The sequence below is a fragment of the Maniola hyperantus genome, chromosome 1, assembly GCF_902806685.2.
Source record: "Maniola hyperantus chromosome 1, iAphHyp1.2, whole genome shotgun sequence".
Classification (NCBI taxonomy): Eukaryota; Metazoa; Arthropoda; class Insecta; order Lepidoptera; family Nymphalidae; genus Maniola; species Maniola hyperantus.
The window spans coordinates 6,774,796-6,800,879 of NC_048536.1; the positions used below are offsets into that span (position 1 = coordinate 6,774,796).

The 26,084-nt window shown below is 37.2% G+C and overlaps 1 long non-coding RNA gene across 1 annotated transcript; it reads left to right on the top strand.

The window, feature by feature from the left end:
* Positions 1 to 2,598: 2,598 nt before the first annotated feature.
* On the top strand, positions 2,599 to 25,384 carry LOC138403024 (uncharacterized). The gene is made up of 3 exons (XR_011237327.1): positions 2,599 to 2,802; positions 24,230 to 24,519; positions 24,910 to 25,384. It is a non-coding gene; the product is annotated as an uncharacterized lncRNA (long non-coding RNA).
* Positions 25,385 to 26,084: the final 700 nt, after the last annotated feature.

The following is a 26,084-nucleotide window of genomic DNA, read 5'->3' on the forward strand; positions in this document are numbered from 1 at the left end:
TTTTTAATTTTTCGTTAATATTAAAATTACATACATACATTATGCTCAAGACTTTGTCCGCATAGTTTTAGGTCTACCTGTCCTGTCACTGTCCAGGTCTTTAAACTATATCTATATCAATGCAAAAATTACGTAGATCAGTTGCTCCGTTGCAACTTGCAGCGTGATTGAAGAACGTTTGTTCTTCAAATAGCTGTGGCCCGCAAAATTGCCCGCGTGGAATTTATTAGACTGCAAAATTAAACAATTTATGATAATAATAATAATGACCTAAGCCTGTTTCCAAGATGCCAGCTAAAGAACTCGTTTTTTTATAGTCATTTTATCATATTTTTAATTTAAGAATACGGTTGCATTTATCTACTTTTAACTTTATCAAACCGAAATGCAGAGAGCAAAATACATACCTAAATAAAGTTTTTATACGTCTTTCAGCTAACTCTCGTAAACTCAGGTAAACCAGAATCGAGCTACTTTTACGTCTAATAACTAAAAGTTTTAAGAAGCTAGTTTAAATCGTTACCCCATTAAAAGTTATGCCCGAAAAAGTATAAAAACTTAGCTACATACATAGGCATTAGGCAGGTAAGCTACGAAATTTTCTTACCGAGAAAAATAAATAGTTTCGTAATGAGCACGTAAATGGTAACAGATACCTTCACTCCTCGGGTTATTACGAAGCAGTAAACCCGGTTTAACACCTTGAATACATTTCAGACACTGTAAAAAGAAAATATTTTGCTTTCAAGGAGAGAGCGGGCACATCATCATTACGTTGCGTAATTTTTTCGTATGTGCCGTTCCCGTGCCAGTACTTTTATGGCTTCCCTCCATAAAGACAAAAGGGACTTTGAAGTAAAATCACGTACATTTTTTGCAACTTACTTAGGAGAGATTCAGCCCCTTGGCTTCTATGTTCATATTTTCTGGGAAAACATTGCGGGGACAACGCATGGAAATTACATTTAGATATTTGCTCGCAACGCGTACTGTGAGTGTGGGTAGGGATATTATATTTTACGTGCAAGGAATGTAATAAAATGTTTAGAACGTTACTCTCGCGGTTCGCTCGTGCTGAGGATACCCGCCTATTGATATGATAATTGTAAATTGAATTAGGAACTGTATACAAATGTACACAATGATGAGTATTTTGATACAGTTAATTAAACATTTTTCTCATTTTTTATTCAGATATAAGTTAGCCCTTGACTGCGAAGTTACCTGGCAATACAAGATGGCCATTCTAACTTTGCTCAGACTTAAAACGAGACAGAGTTTAAGTATACTTAAGCGTATTTTGTCTCATTTTAACTTCATCCTGTTTGAGCTAAGTCAAAATTCACGCTATAGATCTCAGCCTAAAATAGATACGAGCAAACCTGGTAAGTGTATGCATCCGAACCTACCGAAGCTTCCACCAGACCAAACCAGAGACAATTTAGAAATTTAAATTTTGAAGAAATTATAAATCTCTAATTGCCTCTGCCAGGACTCAAACCCCGGACTTTCCACTTACAAGACCCTATATCACTGCGGCAGTGAGGTTGTTGTTGAAAATGTCCTTTGTTCGCATTTCATTCATTTTTCTTTTTGTAATTACTAATGTTATAAGTTCAGTTTAAAGGATTCGCTATTATCGCTTTGCCTTCAAACCTGAAAACAAAAACTTTCGTAGTCCTCTATCATTTTAAAACCTCAAAAGGAGGGACAAAGTTTTCAATTCAATATAGTGATTGAGAGATAAACTGCAATAACTGCGTCGTTAGACTGCAGGACTAGTTAGGGTTGCCTCTCCTTAAATTATATTTCTGATTGCTGACTACCTATCAAATAGTGTTAACAGTGCAACAATCTCCTTATCGCATGATAATAATATTTAATTAAGAATATAATATTAGAGAAAAGTCGTTGGCTTCGTCTTGCCTGTAGCCTGTCGCGGTATGCTATAAATATATTTTTTTCTTTTTTTTAAATTTTGAAATCAAATAAAAAAGGTCTTGTGAAGATTTCAAAACGTATAATATTTAGCCAAAGTATTGGTTAAAATAATGAATGATCTTATTTAGCGTAATTTAAAAAAATAGACGTCGGTTTTGATTGTTGGGAACTGACTTGAGCAGTGCCTCATTAAAATTTTCATCACTAGTCATGCTGATGGATGTTAATTTATACTTCCTTTAGTGAGTGAACTGACACTAGAAGCAGTGAATTCATGCTCCATATTATTATTAAAAATGCGAAAATATGTCTGTCTATCTGTCTGCTAGCTTTTCATGGCCCATCCATTTCACCTATTTTGATAAAATTTGGTACAGAGATAGCTTGAATCCCAGGGAATGGACTTTTGGTTACGTAAAAACAAAGAGCTTTCACTGGATAAAAAAAATATAGGTCCTCTAGACAAAGTTGCGGGCATTATCTAGTAATTATTGTAAAAAGTCTTGTCTCAGTAGTTCGGAGTTGTTAAAATTTTGATTGGCAGCCTTTTGGCAGCCCTAGGAGTAGTGTCCGTCAAGGAAGGCCGTCAGGCGACGGGCGGTAGATAAGTAATAATGCAGTTAAGTGGCAGCCCGTCGCACATTCGGTCTCCCGGCGGCCTATCAAACTGCAATATCGTTTTATGAGCGTAGTTATTCGGCCACAAACATTAGTGATTCCGCCCGAAGCGCAACTATGTGAAACATCCCGGTACTTTGTTGATTGCTAATGTAAAATAAATGGCGTAAATCTGTTATCAGAGCTTGGAAACAACTGCCAATTTGATCAAGTTATTTTCAGGGAGCTCGACCGTCTTTTAAGGTACAAAATACGTACAGGTGACTATAATAAATACTCTTTAGGGTGTCTAGTGACTTTGTTGAAAATCAAATCAAAATTTATTTGTTTCATGTGAACTATTGTCTTGTATACCTATACTACGTCTGTGACACCTGTATTCCAAACAAGTGGTAGACCACTGGATTGGAATATAATTCTACTAAGTAGAATGTAACTTGTATCTGAATAAATAAATAAAACAAGTGGATACTTGGATTATAAGACTTATGACTAACTTAAACTAATTAGGTACGGAACAAGTCATACTTGGATACAAATATACCAAGAATACTAACCGTATAAATGCGAGCACCAATGCAATTTGTTTTGACAAAAACGAACCAGTCCTTCTGTCACCACAATCTCCATGTTAAACCTTAAATGTACACAATATACTCACACATTCCTAGTTATTCGAACCCGAAGCCTTTACTTAATAAGAAATTCCATAATGTAATTACATTTGAGAGAAAGAAGAAATAAAATGACTGGTAAAAGTAAATTTTTCATTCTCGTCTAGGATATTGCGCTTTACGGTCAATTCAGGATACAAGTGGCCAATAACTGGCGAAATAGAGGTTCATTTCATCCGACCTAGACGTCTACTACACTGGACTGACCGGACTCTAGTTGATAAAAATGTATGAAGTAACATTTTTAATTAAATGCGCAACAATGTTTTATTCATAGACAACTTTGGTCGGTGTACACCTATTTGTATTTAATACGAATTTTTATTAATACTTAACTACAAGACCAAGACAGGTCGAGATGGCAATTGGGGTGTGAGGCAGCGGGACGCCCCGCACACCCTCACGTCTCCCGCGCTTGCCCGCACCAGGTTAGCGCGAGGGCTGTGCGAGTGTGCGGGACGTTCCCTCCCCGATTGCCGTCTCGACCTGTCGCGTACTATACCTATTAACTTTTGATCAAGTTTCAACACACAGTTGCTTACAAAATCTTAAATTTTAAACTAGCTGACTCATCCCGCCTGGTAGTTCTCTACTAGATTACACATAAACAATCGTGTAAAAACTAAAAATACAGTTATTGAATAGAGGCCACAATTTTATTGATGAATTCCTTAGTCATAAAATTGCGTGGAAGCAACCGGCTAAACTTTCGGTTGCCTACGAAATGGTGCAGTGTATTGTTACCGTTGTTATATATTGTAACTTTTTATGATTTGAAAAGGGGAACAGTTAATTTATTTGCCAGTTCTGGTAGAGGCATAGACGTAGCACTCTAACTGTTGTCCTACATAAAATAATTTTATTTAGAATTTCTTAAAATGCTTTCTTTCGATAGGTACAAAATCTCAAGTTTATAGACCCTGCGGTTGACATATTAGTCAGTTAGTTGCTACTTATCAGGTAGAGCCTTATTTAATAAATAAATAATTATATGCACGGGCCATTATGTGAATCCTGCAAAAAGCAATTATATTCACAACTGTATCAGACGGTCGATACGATGTTATAATTGTGTGTGCTTTTAATTAAATATAGCGATATTTCTCTGAAAGTGGCTTCAGATAACGCTACGTAATGAGATCGTGGCCGTGAGTCATGGCTCTTTAGGGAGGTCGCGTCATACTTCCAAGGATCACGAGCGTTGGGAGAATTCTTAGAACTCGTCGTTTGGTACTCGGAAAATCCACACTAGGTAATATTATAAATGCGAAAGTGTATCTCTCTATCTGTACGACTCATTCGTTTAACCAACGTTTACACAGATTTTGACGAATTTTTATACAGAAATAGCTTGCATCCCGGAGATGGATTTGGCTACTATTTATCCCGAAAAGAGTCCACGTGGACGAAGTCGCTGTCTATAGCATCATCTAGTATAATATTATGAAAATGTGAAATAAGTGCAGATTACACCAACGTCAAGTGACGTTTAACCGAGGAATAAATTGGGCGTAGGTACTAACAGTTTTGTAATGAAAACCTGTCAAAATATCAACTCTTATTTACGTTGGATAAATCGGCCCTAAGAGGAATAAATAGAGGAATAGGTCATATAATAATATTATTATTTGCCGTAAATGACTGTTCTATCTTACTTATAGCAATTAACAAAAAGTAGAAGGTAAATGAGTGTTCTGTCTTAATAATATTATGAGCTATACGGTCATACAGCTATACCCCTAAAAGGTACAAAATAAAGCCACTTAACGTATCTAAAACTTCCTGTAATAGGTAATAGCTGTCTTAATATAAAACGTTTTTTTCGTGAAGAACTAACTAAAAGAGATAAGAGAAATAGAGTTCATAATGATAATAATAATTAATAACAGCTAATATAACGCTTCTATTATTATTCTGAGCGAGTACGTTACGAGGTGACGTTTTTAGGAGAATATTTTAGTGTTTGAGGAAGTTAGGGAGTTCATAATTAGTTGGTCGCCGGCAGGTGTCTCCAGCCTTTGCAGTATTATCACGTACCATAACTTTTTCATTTGACTCGTACACGAACAACTTTTCCATTTCTTTTTATTAACATTGTAACATAAATGAGAATAGGCTTTATGAGAAACGGATACCTGATGGGTTTTCGTAAAATATTAGATGCTGTCGTTGCGGAGCGTGTTTTGTGTAGGTAAGTGTATGAAATTTGTGTAGGTAGTGGTCTGTTTTCCTGTTTTTAGATAAATCATATCGCACTGATGATACAATACTGTCGTAACTCAAAATATGTCAAATTTGAGATAAGACCATATTCAAACGTAAAATTCAATTCCCTACACGCCAATAATACCGTCGTTAGAATAGTGTAAGAAACAAATAAGGTATGGCGCCATGAGTCAGTGTTCATGATTGACCAACTGTCGTGGTACCCTAACCAATATTGCATCATCTTTAGTTACATCTAAATTCGACGAAAAAGGACGTGACACTTTACGGCTTAGACCGCTTTAATTCTAATTGGAACGATATTGTTGAATCAGGTATGTAAAAGTTCAACTGTTAATTCGAGTTAATACATTATAGCTGATTTAAACCTAAATAGATATTTCTAGTTTGTAGGTGTATTTCTAGTTATTACACTATTATCGATTTACAGAAATGAAATTTAAAATAGTATTTTCACTTACGACGTCCTTGTTGGTTTAGAAAGTAATTTTAGACTTAATACTGTTTTGTTGAAACATTTTAAATAGCTTGTTTTTTGTGATAATTTGTTAATATTTAAACAAATACTTATTTGTTAATTACAGCATTTAAAATGACGTATTCGAACATATAAATGTAAAAATGAGAATATTGTCATTTACCGGTTTTTTTTAATAATTTTGAGTTACTACATTGTAGGTGACATACAATATTTAAGGTGTTTTACTCAATTAATATTTGGTTTTTTTTTTGTAGAATCAGTATGCATTGTGGGCGATTGCTTGTTGATATGGTGATAAAAACAACGTCAACCAATCACCAGAAGAAGAAAAACGATTAACCTATTTTGAAATTGGAAGTCTTAAACTGAATTGGAAGAATTGGGACTGAAATGGAAGTTGCATATAGAAAAAAATACACAGGCTGTCTCTTTACACTTACGCAGTACAAAAAATGAATGTTAAAGTATAACTCATACATTTCTGATTCGTGGTTACTCTCAAAACGAGGGTGACAGCGTTATAGAAAAGCAAGTAAAGTGCTTCCTTTCATCTGGATCAATCTATCTCCCACTAATATTATACCTTAATTCAGACCGCTTAAAAGACAGGACAACCCTATAGAGTCAGTGAAATGACTTATGATAAATTTTTTGACCTTAAATCACTTCAAGAACAGTAGGGTAGTAATTTTAATGTGAACACGGATAGAAACCAAGTATAATGGCACGACATTAAGATGTTTGTATGTATATTTTTTATTGCACTACAAAAACACAAATAACAGGTTACAAAAAAAGATCTTAAAAAGTAGGTACAAAGATGCTTTGCATTGAAAAGGAACATCCAAGTACTTTTTTCTACAAGACTTCTTACGAAGATAAAAATTACTAAAATGTTTTAGTACGTAGTACATGACGAGCTGGAAACCAAACGTTATTATTTTCTGTTGCTTTGACACCAGCATAAACAATTATATCAAAATATAAAAAAGACACGAAAGAACTGCTCGACAAAAATATGATTCCCAGGACCTATTATGAATCATACTTTCGAGATTTGACTGGTTAATTATTTTAAGTACTTAAATAAAAAATATGACTGCCATTTCGATGCTAATTATTAGTAACAGACTGGTGTATTAAGTATACTATTATTTGTTTTGCCTAGCTCCAATTTAGTGAATACGTACAATTACAGTGCAGTGTAACGAACATAGCCTTACATACAACATAGGGACCTTAAAAAAAAAAAAAAAAAAAAAAAAAAAAAAAAAAAAAAAAAAAAAAAAAAAAAAAAAAAAAAAATTATGTATATAATTTTTTTTTTTTTACCAATGTAAGTCAGTCAGTCTAGTCGGTGCATGAGAAATTCGGTTTTTATTTAGGTTTCCATACGGCCGCCAGTCAATGTAGTCTATCGAGGAAAACTGTCTCTAGTCGGTTGGAGCCTGCGGACCAGACGGTCGCGGGAGTTAGAATCAAAATCAAACACTTGACATTAGTTTTCTCTACTGCGTTGGGCCACAGTTCGAACACTTATGTGAAAGAACAAATTCCCTTATCATTGCAAGGGGTGGTCCGCGAGGGCTGAGCAATTAACTGGTGGTCGACCATATGGCTTCTTGTGTGTGAGTGTAATGGAAGTGCGAGCACTTAACGTTCGTAGACTCTAACACGCTGACGAGGACCATAGTGGTAGACACCTATAATGAGTAGAGGCGAGGCGGGACATGCGCGCACTAAGGTGCGTGCAGCCTAGCGCTCGTGTGGTGGAAATATTTGTGGAAATGGGTGCTTGCATTAAGTGCTCTTATGGAGGAAGACATAGTCTTCAATTAAACAGGTCTGTGAAACTATAATGAGTAGAGGCGAGGCGGGACATGCGCGCACTAAGGTGCGTGCAGTCTAGCGCTCGTGTGGTGGAAATATTTGTGGAAATGGGTGCTTGCATTAAGTGTTCTTATAGAGGACATAGTCTTCATTTAAACAGGTCTGTGGAATTATAAAATAGTTGAATGATATGGAGGTGAGGTTGTCTAAGACGGTAGACGTGCTTGTCGGTGGCACTTTGCACTATGTCTATCGCTATTTTTTCCCTAAGGTGCAACTAGTTGAATGATATGGAGGTGAGGTTGTCTAAGACGGTAGACGTGCTTGTCGGTGACACCTTGCACTATGTCTATCGCTGTTTCACTAAAGGAGAATAATTGGAAGAAAGGAACGACCAAGCGGTCAATGTCCTAATGCCGAATCAGTGTTGCGCGTGTTGGGTCCGCTGCGCCATACATTGAATGCTACCACTAAGTGGAAAAAAGGGGTAAAATACAGGGATTTACTGGCATAGCCAGAGGTTATACACTTATGTAAATACAAAGTCTCAAAGCAGGGTGCTATAAAATGAACGCAAGAGCGGGCAGGCATGCACATGATCGTACGTGCTGTCTATTAGAACACCACTATGGTAGGTGGAAACATGGGAGCATGGCTCTATTGTAAACCAAGTTTGGAATATTATAACTTGAGAGCATAGCTCTTATTACTTACAAGCCAGTTTAAATAGATGGTGCAATTATAAATATTATCCAAATATCAATATTTCGTTGGAAAGCGCGTGCGGCATCGCTTCGACCCCATCGGTCGGAACGGTGTGTGTGCTCGCAAATGGTTACGTAATAACGTCCGGATTGTGGATTGAGTAATAACTCAACCGACGTTATAAAAATAGATAATATAATCTATCTAATTAAACTTATGTGCTGGACGACACATAAGATTTATACTCAAGTAAGAAAATTTGAGAATGGGACCACTTTAAGTACAAGGATACTTTTCTTATGTTATAGGGGCGATACTTCTAAAGTCTAAAAGCGATTCATGATTGATCTGGTAATGTGGCTGCTTAGGCGAGGTGAACCGCGCGTCCTTTAGGATACTCGGTAAATCCTTGCTTGAGCTGGCAGACGGAGTTGTACTCTGTGTTTACTTTCGATCTATTTGCTGGTATACGTTGGAGTGCGTTGGAAGATGATTATGCGAAGGAGAACCCTAGTGCCATTAATGGCGCCACTTGGCGCTTTGTGAATCCTTTGCTGAGCTGATTCTAGCATACTTTAATAACTACCGATCACAGAGGGCAGGTAATACTGCTGTTCTGTTTGTACTCTGACATTCGTTGGAATACTTAACCGCCTTATGGTGGTTAGTGAATACACGCATAATACATAAAGCAACTTTAGCGTTCGAGAGCACTTTAGCGAGAGAGGAACATAGCACTCTGGTGTTTGTGCATCCTACCTAAAGGAGAGCCTAGCGCCCAGTGCTTGTGAATCTTTTACTATAGTGATTTTTAGCGTACACAAATAAGTGATGACTTATCACTTGAGACCGAGCACTCTGAGTGCTAAATTACAAGGGTATGTGTGTAAAGGGACACGTTCCTTACCTATTGGGCTACGCATGTGTCTGAACATTGAATTGAATTGACTAGAGACACCAGATAGGTCTGTTGATCTCTATGTTACCCTAATATTGCTTGGAGCGTTGCATTCTTCTGATGGCTATTTATAAATAATACATAAAGCAACTTTAGCGTTCGAGAGCACTTTAGCGAGAGAGGAACATAGCACTCTGGTGTTTGTGCATCCTACCTAAAGGAGAGCCTAGCGCCCAGTGCTTGTGAATCTTTTACTATAGTGATTTTTAGCGTACACAAATAAGTGATGACTTAGCACTTGAGACCGAGCACTCTGAGTGCTAAATTACAAGGGTATGTGTGTAAAGGGACACGTTCCTTACCTATTGGGCTACGCATGTGTCTAAACATTGAATTGAATTGACTAGAGACACCAGATAGGTCTGTTGATCTCTATGTTACCCTAATATTGCTTGGAGCGTTGCATTCTTCTGATGGATATTTATAAATAATACATAAGCAACTTTAGCGTTCGAGAGCACTTAAGCGAAAGAGGACCATAGCACTCTGGTGTTTGTGCATCCTGCCTAAAGGAGAGCCTAGCGCCCCAGTGCTTGTGAATCTTTTGCTAGAGAGTGATTTCTAGCGTGAGTACTTTATCACTTACAAGTAAAATACAAAAACCCAGCATTAGCGTTTGAAGACACCTATGCGAGAGACGACCATAGCGCTCTGGTGTTTGTGCATCCTGCCTAAAGGAGAGCCTAGCGCCCCAGTGCTTGTGAATCTTTTGCTAGAGTGATTTCTAGCATGGACTACTTTATCACTTACAAGTAAAAATAATAAAATGCAACATACCTTCACACAATGGATTGAGGTCAGGCCTGCGATTATAACTCGCTTCGGCGGTATCGTAGTGCAAGCCGCTCATCCTTGAGATCTCTAAGATCATTACACTCATTCACACACAAAGGATTGAGGTTAGGCCTGCGTTTATAGCTTGCTTCGGCGGTATCGTAGAGTAAGCCACTCATCCTTTAGATCTCTAAGAGATCGATATACCTACACCACACCACACCACACTACACAAACCATTTACAGTGGAACACGCCACTATAAAGTATGCTTGCATGCGCCGTGCTATCTCATGAGAGGAACGCACCTCTCCTAACAGTATGCTTGCATACATTGCGCTATCCCTTGAATGATGACGCGTAGTGGGGGGGGAGCTCGTGTTCGTTGGTATTTTATGTTCTTAATGTGATAGGATACCAAGGGAAGGCAGAAGCTCACCGTTGAAGGCGCGGCGGAGCTTTCAACCATCATTCACTCCTAACCCCTTTTACACGAACTGGAGTGAATGGTGCCATTACACAGGGCTTCTTCTTCCTACAGTAGGAGGAAGAGCTTACATTTAGGTTTACACACGTTGAGTATGGGTACTAATATTATTACACTTCTTTTAATACGTCTCAATTGCTGAACCCACATCTTAAACCCCAATGGTTTAAATTCTATACCCGAACACGGTAGACATTTGGTATTCAATACGCGAACAACTGAATGATCGACCAGACAACTCCTATACACGAACGCACGTTCCAAAATAATGTGTTAGGTTCTATGCGTGAATACATACCTTCAAAGCCGAACACCTACAGTCATTTGAGCATTCAATACGTGAATGCCCACTTCCTCAGCTCATACCCCGTAAGGTCCGTTAGGTCTGATGAACTCACTATTTCTGATACTCTAAACGTCCTTGGGTTATTGCGTTCACAACATGTTAAAAGGTTTCTACTGTTAGATGATACGCGTGCCACTAAAAGATATGAAATAGGAAGCGTATTCTTTAGGTAGATCAGTATATGAGGTAGGGTAAATTCATTAGGTAGGCCTCGGTAGAGTTACAATTGGTGCCGTGACCAGGATTCGAAACTGGGTTATTACGGCTAAACAGATGGTATAAAGATTATATAGGTAGGATAAATTGGGCGAAAGCCTACAATTGTTGCTTGTGAAGTGGAGAGAGTCAGAAGAGATCTTGAGTTCATTATGGCCTGGATGACTTCTGATCTGGGGGTTGAGAAATTAGGTAAAGCACACAACCGAATAATTTTTTTTTGTTTACAGAATTAAACGTCACATTGAATAAGTTAACACGTAAGAGACTTCCTTGAGTTTAGTTAATAAAAGTAAAATAAAAATAAATTAGTAACAAGTGTACGAAAAAAAAAATGGAGCAAAGAACTAGGAGGGGTAGGAAAAGGAAAGCGCAATCACCAGTACAATCAGAGAATGTAGTAACAGAAAATGATATAAATGTTAACCAGCCAATGCCGGGAAGAAATGTTGCTGGTGATGTAGAAGTAGCGCCCAAACGCAGAAGACTAGTAAAAGCAAAGCCTTCTAGTGTAAGGAATAAAGAATTTTCAATGTTATACAAATTGATAAACAGAAATACACGAATGATCGAAGAGAAATTCAAAACATTAGAAAATCGTTTAGCACAGGAACAACAACTCACCGATAATGTAACTTCCGTACAATTAGAGCCTGTAGAAAATACAGCATCTAAGATAGAGGATTATGCAACATGTAATATAATGAATATAGCAACCGAGAAACCAAAATTTTATAATGGTAAGAGTCACCCTGTTACATTTATAGAAGATTTGACTGCATATCTTCGGAAGGTTCCAAATAAAGGGAAAGAATTAGAATTGGCCTATGAATGCCTACAAGGCGAGGCAAAGGACTGGGTTAGATTGTATAAATCTAGATGGAAGAATTTGGATGATTTTAAATATGATTTTTTGCAAACTTATTGGGGAGAAACGCAACAGAATAAAATAAGGAGAGAAATAGTGTGTGCAAAGTGGAATAGATCTACACAACCAACTATGCTTGGACACTTTTTAAAATTAACTTCACAAGTTAAGATGTTGTCCTTTGAAATACCCGAAAAACAATTAGTGTCTGATATGATGAAGCAATATCCAAAATCAATACAACAAATGTGGATTATTACGAAGGGAGAAACCATTTTTGAAGCAACAGAATTTCTAAGAAAACAAGATGATATAAATAAACAAGAAGATACAGGGCCAATTGATAAACCACGAAATGGATATGCCTATAAGGAAGAGACCTTACAGAGAGATCAGAATAGGCAAGGTAACAGGAATTGGCGAAGGCCATTTAACGCAATAAATCGGCAGTATAACGGTCAAGATGAACAATGTAATGCTATACAAGTAGGTGACATAAATTATGGAGAAAACTTGGATGAAATTCAAGGTTGTAATACACATCAATCAAACTAAAGGTGGCTGTGGAAACGGTCCCCAACACAGCTACTAACACAGGGGACAAAGCTTTGAAAATTATGCTGAAATATGGATGGCGACCACGGCAGAGAATAGGCAAAGGAGGGGGGTTGTACACGCCAATAGAACACAAGGGTCAAACAGGCAAAACTGGTTTAGGATACCTAAATGAATTAAATTGTAAAGAAATAATTAAGTTACTACAATTTCGGACACACCACGCAGAAACTTACGTATTAGACGGTGAAATTTTAAATGTTTATGAAGAACAAGAAATTTTAGAGACATTATATCAGATAAAATCTGAGATACATATTAAGTTATTAGATTTTGAAGTTGACTGTTTACTTGATACCGGTAGCGATATTACTTGTATATCAGAATCAATGTATTTGCAATTAAAACAATGTGCTGTGAAATTACCTTTAATGCCTACACGTACTATACAATTGAAAGGGGCTATAGGGCAAAAAAGTATAAAAATCCAACAAATGGTTATAGTGCCAACCAAAATAGGTAGTTTAACTTTAGATATTGGTTATTTAATTGTGCCTGGATTGACTCATTCAGTGATATTAGGGTTTGATTGGATAAAGAATAATGAGATACTTACATACTTGTAGTGCAGGATTCATTCAGTAAATTTATTAAATTATTTGCTTTACGGAAGGCTACGAGTCAAACTTGTTTAACAAAAATAAAACAGTTTAATGATATTATAAAAATAAAAGCTATTATGACCGACAATGGTTCTCAATTTATCAGTAAAAAATACAAGGAATGTCTAAAAACCCTCGGAATTAAAGCTATATACACTACCATTCGGAATCCTCGACCAAATACCACTGAAAGAGTCAATAAAGAACTAGGTAGATTATTTAGAGCATATTGTCATAAGAATCATAAAACTTGGGTAGGGTTTTTGCCTAAAATTGAAGAGTTGTATAATAACACGATTCACGATAGTATAGGATATACTCCATACGAGGTTTTGAATGGGGAAAGAACTAGATTAACAATTGATGCTTTAATCCATCAAGGACATGAGAGGCTAAATGTAGAGGATATACGCAAGAGGGTTAAAGAGAAGTTAAAAGAAACAAGTAAAATAAGGAACGGAAAATATGATAGACGTCATAATCTGATTGAATTTCAAATAGGTGATTTAGTCAAACTAAAGAAATGTAATCGATCTAGCGCTCAAAAGAAAGAAATAAGTAAATTTGACCTATTGTATGAGGGTCCGTATGTAGTTGTAGCAGTGCCATATAAAAATGTATATGTTTTGATGTATCCAAACACGGCAATTATTCGGGGAAAATTCAATGCTATACATTTATCAAAATATTATTCTTGAATCGATAAGAAGTAAAGTCTATGCATTTCAGCTGTAAAGACAACAAAGTTATGTGAAATTAGCTATTTAATAATTGAGATAAGTGAAGTTCTATTACTGAATTATTATTTTTATTATTGATTGTTAAATGTATTGTAGTTAAAGGGAAGCAATTCATGAATGTAAAAATTAAAACTAATTAATAATTTTTTTTTTAATTATTTAATGTTAGTAGTGACTGAATTAGTATGTTTAGTATATTTAGTTAGGAACACTATTGTTAAAATGTGTTGAAATTAAAGGAGAAGATATGATTAAAACTGATTAACAATTTTAATTTTCAAATTACTTTCTGTAAGTAGTAACTCAATAAGTAGGTTGTTAGAAACTTCGATGTTAAATGTATTGTAATCAAAGGGAAGGAATCCATGAATGCTATAATTCGAACTAAGTGATAATGTTAATTCCAATTTAAGAAGTCATTCAATGTATAATAACTAATAATTAATGTTGTGTAATCAACTATGTGTGTATTGTATTATTGGGTGGGTGTAACAGTAGTTGATTTTCTAGACAGATATCTATGTATATTCATATTGTAAAATAAAATACGGTGGACGCCCAGTAAACCGACTTGACAATGTTCGCTAATGCAAGATTGGACGAGTTATAACTTTTACGCACCATCACTATAATTGTGCTCGACTCGTTGTAGTTTTGATTCTTATTGCTTAGGTTAAATTAAAGTTAAAGAAGATAGCGATGCGGTCTAGCGTGTGTTAAATTTGTACTGGTTACACAAAACACCGACAATTAAAGACAAAGATATTACATGGATATTTAAGACCGCCTTAATCGTAATTTGTCGGATTGCCGGGAGTCCACTGTAGCAATGAATTTTGTAGTTGTCATGTAAAGCCAATTGTTTAGTTAGTAATTTGTTTAGTTCTATCAAAACACGAACCGATTTTTTTTTTTTTCCCGCTTAAAAATTGAGAAGAAAAGGTAAATTGTCATATGGTAAATTTTATTCAGCATGCCGCGAGGTGCAATGCTTCATAAAAATTTAGGGGGTTGGATGTAACGAACATAGCCTTACATACAACATAGGGACCTTAAAAAAAAAAAAAAAAAAAAAAAAAAATTATGTATATAATTTTTTTTTTTTTACCAATGTAAGTCAGTCAGTCTAGTCGGTGCATGAGAAATTCGGTTTTTATTTAGGTTTCCATACGGCCGCCAGTCAATGTAGTCTATCGAGGAAAACTGTCTCTAGTCGGTTGGAGCCTGCGGACCAGACGGTCGCGGGAGTTAGAATCAAAATCAAACACTTGACATTAGTTTTCTCTACTGCGTTGGGCCACAGTTCGAACACTTATGTGAAAGAACAAATTCCCTTATCATTGCAAGGGGTGGTCCGCGAGGGCTGAGCAATTAACTGGTGGTCGACCATATGGCTTCTTGTGTGTGAGTGTAATGGAAGTGCGAGCACTTAACGTTCGTAGACTCTAACACGCTGACGAGGACCATAGTGGTAGACACCTATAATGAGTAGAGGCGAGGCGGGACATGCGCGCACTAAGGTGCGTGCAGCCTAGCGCTCGTGTGGTGGAAATATTTGTGGAAATGGGTGCTTGCATTAAGTGCTCTTATGGAGGAAGACATAGTCTTCAATTAAACAGGTCTGTGAAACTATAATGAGTAGAGGCGAGGCGGGACATGCGCGCACTAAGGTGCGTGCAGTCTAGCGCTCGTGTGGTGGAAATATTTGTGGAAATGGGTGCTTGCATTAAGTGTTCTTATAGAGGACATAGTCTTCATTTAAACAGGTCTGTGGAATTATAAAATAGTTGAATGATATGGAGGTGAGGTTGTCTAAGACGGTAGACGTGCTTGTCGGTGGCACTTTGCACTATGTCTATCGCTATTTTTTCCCTAAGGTGCAACTAGTTGAATGATATGGAGGTGAGGTTGTCTAAGACGGTAGACGTGCTTGTCGGTGACACCTTGCACTATGTCTATCGCTGTTTCACTAAAGGAGAATAATTGGAAGAAAGGAACGACCAAGCGGTCAATGTCCTAATGCCGAATCAGTGTTGCGCGTGTTGGGTCCGCTGCGCCATACATTGAATGCTACCACTAAGTGGAAAAAAGGGGTAAAATACAGGGATTTACTGGCATAGCCAGAGGTTATACACTTATGTAAATACAAAGTCTCAAAGCAGGGTGCTATAAAATGAACGCAAGAGCGGGCAGGCATGCACATGATCGTACGTGCTGTCTATTAGAACACCACTATGGTAGGTGGAAACATGGGAGCATGGCTCTATTGTAAACCAAGTTTGGAATATTATAACTTGAGAGCATAGCTCTTATTACTTACAAGCCAGTTTAAATAGATGGTGCAATTATAAATATTATCCAAATATCAATATTTCGTTGGAAAGCGCGTGCGGCATCGCTTCGACCCCATCGGTCGGAACGGTGTGTGTGCTCGCAAATGGTTACGTAATAACGTCCGGATTGTGGATTGAGTAATAACTCAACCGACGTTATAAAAATAGATAATATAATCTATCTAATTAAACTTATGTGCTGGACGACACATAAGATTTATACTCAAGTAAGAAAATTTGAGAATGGGACCACTTTAAGTACAAGGATACTTTTCTTATGTTATAGGGGCGATACTTCTAAAGTCTAAAAGCGATTCATGATTGATCTGGTAATGTGGCTGCTTAGGCGAGGTGAACCGCGCGTCCTTTAGGATACTCGGTAAATCCTTGCTTGAGCTGGCAGACGGAGTTGTACTCTGTGTTTACTTTCGATCTATTTGCTGGTATACGTTGGAGTGCGTTGGAAGATGATTATGCGAAGGAGAACCCTAGTGCCATTAATGGCGCCACTTGGCGCTTTGTGAATCCTTTGCTGAGCTGATTCTAGCATACTTTAATAACTACCGATCACAGAGGGCAGGTAATACTGCTGTTCTGTTTGTACTCTGACATTCGTTGGAATACTTAACCGCCTTATGGTGGTTAGTGAATACACGCATAATACATAAAGCAACTTTAGCGTTCGAGAGCACTTTAGCGAGAGAGGAACATAGCACTCTGGTGTTTGTGCATCCTACCTAAAGGAGAGCCTAGCGCCCAGTGCTTGTGAATCTTTTACTATAGTGATTTTTAGCGTACACAAATAAGTGATGACTTATCACTTGAGACCGAGCACTCTGAGTGCTAAATTACAAGGGTATGTGTGTAAAGGGACACGTTCCTTACCTATTGGGCTACGCATGTGTCTGAACATTGAATTGAATTGACTAGAGACACCAGATAGGTCTGTTGATCTCTATGTTACCCTAATATTGCTTGGAGCGTTGCATTCTTCTGATGGCTATTTATAAATAATACATAAAGCAACTTTAGCGTTCGAGAGCACTTTAGCGAGAGAGGAACATAGCACTCTGGTGTTTGTGCATCCTACCTAAAGGAGAGCCTAGCGCCCAGTGCTTGTGAATCTTTTACTATAGTGATTTTTAGCGTACACAAATAAGTGATGACTTAGCACTTGAGACCGAGCACTCTGAGTGCTAAATTACAAGGGTATGTGTGTAAAGGGACACGTTCCTTACCTATTGGGCTACGCATGTGTCTAAACATTGAATTGAATTGACTAGAGACACCAGATAGGTCTGTTGATCTCTATGTTACCCTAATATTGCTTGGAGCGTTGCATTCTTCTGATGGATATTTATAAATAATACATAAGCAACTTTAGCGTTCGAGAGCACTTAAGCGAAAGAGGACCATAGCACTCTGGTGTTTGTGCATCCTGCCTAAAGGAGAGCCTAGCGCCCCAGTGCTTGTGAATCTTTTGCTAGAGAGTGATTTCTAGCGTGAGTACTTTATCACTTACAAGTAAAATACAAAAACCCAGCATTAGCGTTTGAAGACACCTATGCGAGAGACGACCATAGCGCTCTGGTGTTTGTGCATCCTGCCTAAAGGAGAGCCTAGCGCCCCAGTGCTTGTGAATCTTTTGCTAGAGTGATTTCTAGCATGGACTACTTTATCACTTACAAGTAAAAATAATAAAATGCAACATACCTTCACACAATGGATTGAGGTCAGGCCTGCGATTATAACTCGCTTCGGCGGTATCGTAGTGCAAGCCGCTCATCCTTGAGATCTCTAAGATCATTACACTCATTCACACACAAAGGATTGAGGTTAGGCCTGCGTTTATAGCTTGCTTCGGCGGTATCGTAGAGTAAGCCACTCATCCTTTAGATCTCTAAGAGATCGATATACCTACACCACACCACACCACACTACACAAACCATTTACAGTGGAACACGCCACTATAAAGTATGCTTGCATGCGCCGTGCTATCTCATGAGAGGAACGCACCTCTCCTAACAGTATGCTTGCATACATTGCGCTATCCCTTGAATGATGACGCGTAGTGGGGGGGGAGCTCGTGTTCGTTGGTATTTTATGTTCTTAATGTGATAGGATACCAAGGGAAGGCAGAAGCTCACCGTTGAAGGCGCGGCGGAGCTTTCAACCATCATTCACTCCTAACCCCTTTTACACGAACTGGAGTGAATGGTGCCATTACACAGGGCTTCTTCTTCCTACAGTAGGAGGAAGAGCTTACATTTAGGTTTACACACGTTGAGTATGGGTACTAATATTATTACACTTCTTTTAATACGTCTCAATTGCTGAACCCACATCTTAAACCCCAATGGTTTAAATTCTATACCCGAACACGGTAGACATTTGGTATTCAATACGCGAACAACTGAATGATCGACCAGACAACTCCTATACACGAACGCACGTTCCAAAATAATGTGTTAGGTTCTATGCGTGAATACATACCTTCAAAGCCGAACACCTACAGTCATTTGAGCATTCAATACGTGAATGCCCACTTCCTCAGCTCATACCCCGTAAGGTCCGTTAGGTCTGATGAACTCACTATTTCTGATACTCTAAACGTCCTTGGGTTATTGCGTTCACAACATGTTAAAAGGTTTCTACTGTTAGATGATACGCGTGCCACTAAAAGATATGAAATAGGAAGCGTATTCTTTAGGTAGATCAGTATATGAGGTAGGGTAAATTCATTAGGTAGGCCTCGGTAGAGTTACAGCAGTTACAAAAATAGCTGATTATTTAAGTAAAACAATAAATATTTTGATTGGCTCTGTTTTTTTGTATTCAAGACAAATTTTGTTTATTGTTTTCCAAGGTATATTTTGTTATTTTTTGTTGAAATAGGCACAAATTGGTGAAATAACATTTTGGTTATTACTTTTTATAAATAAAAACTGATTATCTGATTGATTTTTCTTGAGTGTCTGGTTTTATTTATCAATTTCCAAACCTAAATGTGAAAATTATTATGTTGGAGGGAACTATAAAACTTAAAACTAAATTTTAAAATTGTTGTAACTACAAAATTTTACTCAAAACCATACGGAAAAAGTCACCTATTATTTGTAGTAACTCAAAAATTTTCAACAATAACTATACAACTAAAAATAATTACTCTTTCTGAAAACTCTTTTTTCAGAAATACAGTATTAACTCAAAAATTGCGAATTACAGTTACTACTTGTAATTTTTAAAATAATTGATAAAAGATAATTGCGTTAATTTTATTTATAAACCTTATAAAGTATTTACTTTTTTATTATCTATAACAGGAAGTGAATAATCAGTTTTTCGTCGATTCTGAAAAAAGTCATTTTTTGAGTTACGACAGTATTGTATTATTAGTGCGATATGTTATTTGTTAAGTTGCGGGTTACAAGTTTAATGTGATGGTTCTTCTCTATTGTATTTCTGTCGACTACAAACTTGTTTCGTGGTTAAAATATGCGAAAGTGTATCTGTCCGACTGTAGGCTAGCTTTTCACTCATCTGCTTAACAGATTTTGGTGAAATTCATTACTGACATAGCTTTCATCCCGTGGACGGGCATAGGCTACTTTTTACCCCGGAAAATCGGAGTTTCCACGCGATTTTTAATAACAGAAATCCATGTGGATAAATTCGCGGGCAGCTTTAGCTGCGCGAATCGTCTAGACTTCATATTTTTATGGGACTCCACAATGGCACCTCATTGGCACCGACCCCAAAAAATATTATTATGGAACTATATTAACTCTTGTATACATAATATATTCGGTAATAAATTAAATTATTTTTCAATTTTTAGTGTTTGTGTAACGAAGTCGGTTTTTATTTTTTTTGTAAAAAAATTTTATTTCACAATTTTTAGTGGCCCCATGGAATTATGCTATGACTGGTAAAAAATCTATTGTTTACTAAGCTATTACACTGATCGCGAGCAATTTACTCTTATCCGTTGAGGAGTTCCAGTATCTATCTTCGAAGATGTTCATCAGATCTTCACCAAATCGAAATGGGACCAACTTTGAAGTATACCCTTTCAAACAAAAAAAGAATTTTCAAAATCGGTCTAGGCGTTTTCGAGTAATCGGGGAACATACATTCCGACATACATTCATTCAAGAACGGCGAACATACATTCAAGATTCCGACGAATTGAGAACCTCCTCCTTTTTTTGAAGTCGGTTAATAAGAGAGGCATACTTGCGCCGCTTGCCGTTTTCAGCTGTTTCTGCTGCGGCTCCCGGTCTTGATGCTGTCTTCCTGATATGACACGGGGCCAATGTGTCAACGCAAGTTGCGTCTTGTGTTCACTTATGCTTTATTACAAACAAACTAATTGCTGAAGCCGGTAAGCGGCGCAAGTATGCCTGTCTTATCGAGAGTTACATTTTTGTTTCGTTTGTCGTAAAGACCCTGGGGCCATGGAAGCTTAGAGCAAAAAAACATACGAGACATTCCAACTCTGGTGACAGAAGTGATGGCTCATTTATTGCGTAAAGGATCAGCCTGGCTGTCCAGCGCGGAAATGCAGCAAGTATTCTTGGAACTAATCCAAGCGCGCCTGATTTAATGTAGCAGTACCAATAAAAAAAGGCTAGGAGTAAGACAGATCAGATTGCGTTGAGAGGATAACAAATCTTAAAGGTACCTCTCAGTCTAGTATTAAAGCAGCGATAAAATGTATGAATTTGCGTATTTTGTGCTGCAGTGAAATAGCCTCTCATTTTTTACCTCTCACCTTGCCTTCGCGAAATTGTCTAGGATGAAAACCGTTTAACTTAGAATATCGCGTTAAGATTACAATGAATCTCTAAGCCACAAAGCCTTTATGATTTAAGGTCCGATTTTATTAGGGAAAAAATAAGCACTCGGATTATTCAATCAAGTGGCCTTTAAATTAATAAATTATTAGAGAAAGTACACATCTGTACTTAATTTAATTGCGAAAGTGTGTCTATCTGTCTGTCTGTGTGCCTGTCTGTCTATCTAGGTAGCTCTTCACGGCCCATCCATTTTACCGGTTTTGACGTTTGGTACAGAGATTGTTTGCATAAGTAGGTACTTAAGCTTTACCGGCGGCTTTAGATAAGGCTACTTTTTTCCCCGAAAAATCAGTGTTAAAAAAATCAAAGATTTTTATATAGGTAGTTAAATTCACGCAGACGAAGTCGCGGATATCGTCAAGTTTATATTTTTATATAAGAAATACGTCAACGCGTCGGATTTAGTTATAATTTAGCTGTTTAGGGTTCCGTACCTCAAAAGAAAAAATGGAACCCGTATAGGATCACCTCATTGTCTGTATGTCTGTCGTGTCTGTCAAGAAACCTATAGGTACTTGCCGTTGACCTAGAATCATGAAATTTGGCAAGTAGGTAGATATTATAGCGCACATAAGGGGAAAAATCCGAAAACCGTGAATTTGTGGTTACATCACAAAAAAAATATTAAAATAATATGTTCATGAACAAACAATTGGCATTTTCAACTTTCAAAGTAAGATTAATATACCCAAATGGGGTATCATCTGAAAGGGCTTTACCTGTGCATTATAAAACAGATTTTTATTTAGTTTTATGTTTTTGATTTATCATGCAAAATGTACGACTAAATATACGACTATAGTACGAAACCCTCGGTGCGCGAGTCTGACTCGCACTTGGCCGGTTTTTTTTAATCCGCTCGTATTAGAAATAAATGCTTCATGTTTTCAGAGACAAAAAACTTGACCTACCTATGTTTTTCCCATTTTTGTTGCCAACAACTGCAAACAAAAGCAAACAAAGAAAAGTACTTATTAGCTTAGACAATTTTATTGCGCGCCGCAAGCTATGAACGACTGTTTTTGTTTTCTAAATAAGTTATATACCTATCTACGTTATGAACAAAAATGTTTTCGCGTTTGCTTAGCCTACGTTTAACTGAAAAAACCGCTTTGAAGTAAAATCACGGCCTCTATCAAATTTCTGAACTACATTGTGTCATTTTGTGTAATAATAACTTTCTTAGACCTCTCCCTGGTTTCAGAATCCTACATCTATACCTAACAATATGCTATTTCATGAACAAATATCTGGGTTGTAAATAAAATCATTTATTAATAATATAAATTACTCAAAGGGTTCCAAATCACGTTAGTCCTTGACTGCAATCTCACCTTGTCCTGGAAGTCAGGATGGCATAGATATACCTATTTAGATATTCCACTGGAATCAGGATGCTTAAGAGTTATGGAATTAACATTGTCGGTAACATTTACCTATTATGCACACATTATTTTAGTTACGTAGACGGTTTGATTAAGATAGACAATAAATAATAATGCGAAATGATCTTGTAGCAATCAACCTTAAATAAAAAATTCTTGATTTTTTGCACTTTACCCACCCATCGTTCCAATTCATCATCATCATCATGATCAAACCATCGCCGGCTCACTACAGAGCACGGGTCTCCTCTCAGAGTAAGAAGGGTTTTGGCCATAGTCTACTACGCTGGCCAAGTGCGGATTGGCAGACTTCACACACCTTTGAGAACATTATGGAGAACTCTCAGGCATGCAGGTTTCCTCACGATGTTTTCCTTCACGGTTAAAGCAAGTGATATTTTAATTAATTAAAAACGCACATAACTCCGAAAAGTTAGAGGTGCGTGCTCGGGATCGAACCCCCGACCTACGATTGGAAGGCGGACGTCGTAAACACTAGGCTACCACAGCTTCGATTCATCATACTTATATTATAAATGCGGAAGTGTGTCTGTCTGTCTATCTGCTAGCTTTTCACGGGCCAACAGTTTGATTTTGATAACATTTAGTACAGAGTTAGCTTACATCCCGGGGAAGCACATAGGCTACTTTTTATCCCAGAAAATTAAAGAGTTCCCACGGGATTTTTAACAACCTAAATCCATGCGGACGAAGTCGTGGGCCTCATCTAGTTCTCATATAATTGGGCTTTTCATTTCATAGAACCTCTCAGTAGGTACTTATTTAAATAATAAAGTAAGTGAGTACATTAAAAGTATTCTCTATATTATGTCGTATTTCTATGGTCGTAGGTACCTAATAGTCGTTGTCGTCGGAGGCATATGACTCTGCAGAGCTGTGCTGTACTCCAATTCTAAATGATAACATAAATTAGGTACAAACGAATAATTTTTTACATTACAATACGTGATTTTTATATTTTTCACAATATACTTGAGTAAGTGCATGTTCTTTCTTTCTTCTTTGCAATGGGTGTAGACCTTTACTGGCTCAAGTAGTTGCCGCAGTGCGCCTCATGCAGTGGCGTTGACACCGGGCGCCGCGGGGTCGGCACGCGACCAATTATTTAATACTACCACCATTCGCATATTTCCTACAACAACCCCCCATCAGCCCCACTGACCTAGTGCAGTGGAATTTTAACTAGAGTTTTTCACTTTGGCAAATTGCTCAGCGATGAACACCATGGCTTGCCAAAACAACGCAACATAAACTAGGGCTCGTTTGTGCATTGTATTTTGCGGTTATTCTTGTTAAATGCGTTTGTCCTTATTCATGCACAATTTGTGAATTAGGCAATCTGTGTTACAATACAATAATTTAAAGTTTCGCGGTGAATATCAGTAGTGTAATTTTGATCAAATAACATTTTGATAATTGGATAATAGGTTGGTTGCTTCCACATCTTCATAATATCATAATTTAATATTGTGAATTGTAGTATACCTACAGGCTATTTTTATTCTTCAGACGACAATCTTTACAATAAAAGGCAATGCTCATCATTGCAGGTTAGAGCTCGCTTGCTTCTAGAAGATGTATAATTCACTCTTGCCTTGAAGCAGAAAACACGGATGCCGGAAGAGTATTCCACATCATAGCGGTTCGGATCAGAAACGTTGAACAAAAACGTTTCGTTGGAGTAGATTGGATATAGATCACATAAGGATGCCGATATATTCTGTGATAGAAAGTCGAAGCAGGAACAAGGTCCTGAAATTTCTAAGCACACTATCCACAGAATATCCGATTAAAGACCGTAGTTAAAGAAGAATAATTTGTCTACTAAAAACTCATTTAGGTACGATAAAAAGCTCAAGTATATTATTTTTTGTTCGACCCTCCTTGTACTTATCCTCGTAAATCGAAGGGCTTCCTGGTAGTTAAGATTCACAGCATTTAATAATATTAAGTAGGGCCGCATATTAATGGAAGGAGAAGTATCGAAAAAACATTACATTTAAATAATATCACCCGGGCGATCACTTTCGCCTACGCGTGAATGGCGATTCGTTCGGAGAAATCTGGCCTCCAGGGCACATAGTAATCAAGCCGAGGAGGCGATTGCATGAGCTTCCCTTTTGCAAGGAATAAAAAGATCTTTATCAGGAGAGGTGGCGAGAGCGACGAGATTGTAATTTGTGATGACGCCAGTTTAGAATTAGTGAGGAGCTAACATTTGATTTTATAGTTTCAGATTGTCATCTCTCGAGAGAGTCAAAGAAGAAGCTTAGTGTAACGTTTGAATACTTCTTTTGCACTCTTTAAGGACTTTATCGACTAAAAGTTGGGGCTTAGCTTAGCTAGCTCACGTAACTATGAAGTCATTTAAGAGGACGCAGTTCGGTGCTTTCTTCATACAAACGTAGGAGGTGATTGCTACATTATTTGATATTGTACGCTCAAAAGTAAGTACAGTACGCGACCAAAAGTGATGAACGTCGATCTTTAGAAGGAGATAGCAGATTTGAAGAGCACTGTCGCGGTCTTTGAGACCGACAAAACGTCATATTCGTATGAGTGACAGAGACAACGCTCTACAAACCTGAAATGTCATTCTAAAGGCCGTAGTTAAGTAAGTACATTGGTTTATACGCGTTAAGTATATTGGTTTATCTTGATATTATCTAGGTTCATTGATAAATAAAAAATTGATTTTAAAGTGCTGTGAAATATTCCTATTTAACTTTATTTTAATATAGGTACAATCATTATTAGGTTTATTTGACAGTTTTTGAGAAAAACTACTGTTTAAGAAATAATGAACGCCAATTTTTTTATTAACTCGCATGGCTACAAAACCCTACATACATACCTACTCCTCTTACTTATAGACTATAGTGTACTCTTACATACTTACTCCTACCTTAGTATTATACTCACTAAGTACAAGTATTTACCTCTAAAATGAACCCCAACGAACTCTCGTTACGCTCAATTTGCATATATGGATGAACTTCACAAGGTAGCAGCCTGTTAAAAGCTGTGTAAACTGTTTTCCATGGCACAAATTGAATCAATAGAGCAAAATATGACAATGCTGTCTCATTTTGCCGAGGGACTGCGAGCTTATACGCTCCGATGCTCCAATCTAGATTGCAATCTTCGTTCGCGACCTGTGCAGGTACGTAACATTATCAGCCTTCAGGAAGCATGCATGGAATATCGTGAATAAATAAAATAAATAAATACGGTTTTATTTTATTCGTTAATCCATGAATTAAGATAAAGTTCAGAAACTGAACCCGACTGTTTACCACAAAATAATTTTATTTAAATAGATAGGTACATTTACATAGGTTTTATAATATTTATAGTGTAGTGGATTCATTCTACGCTCTACCTATGCTATTTTTTGTAAATAAA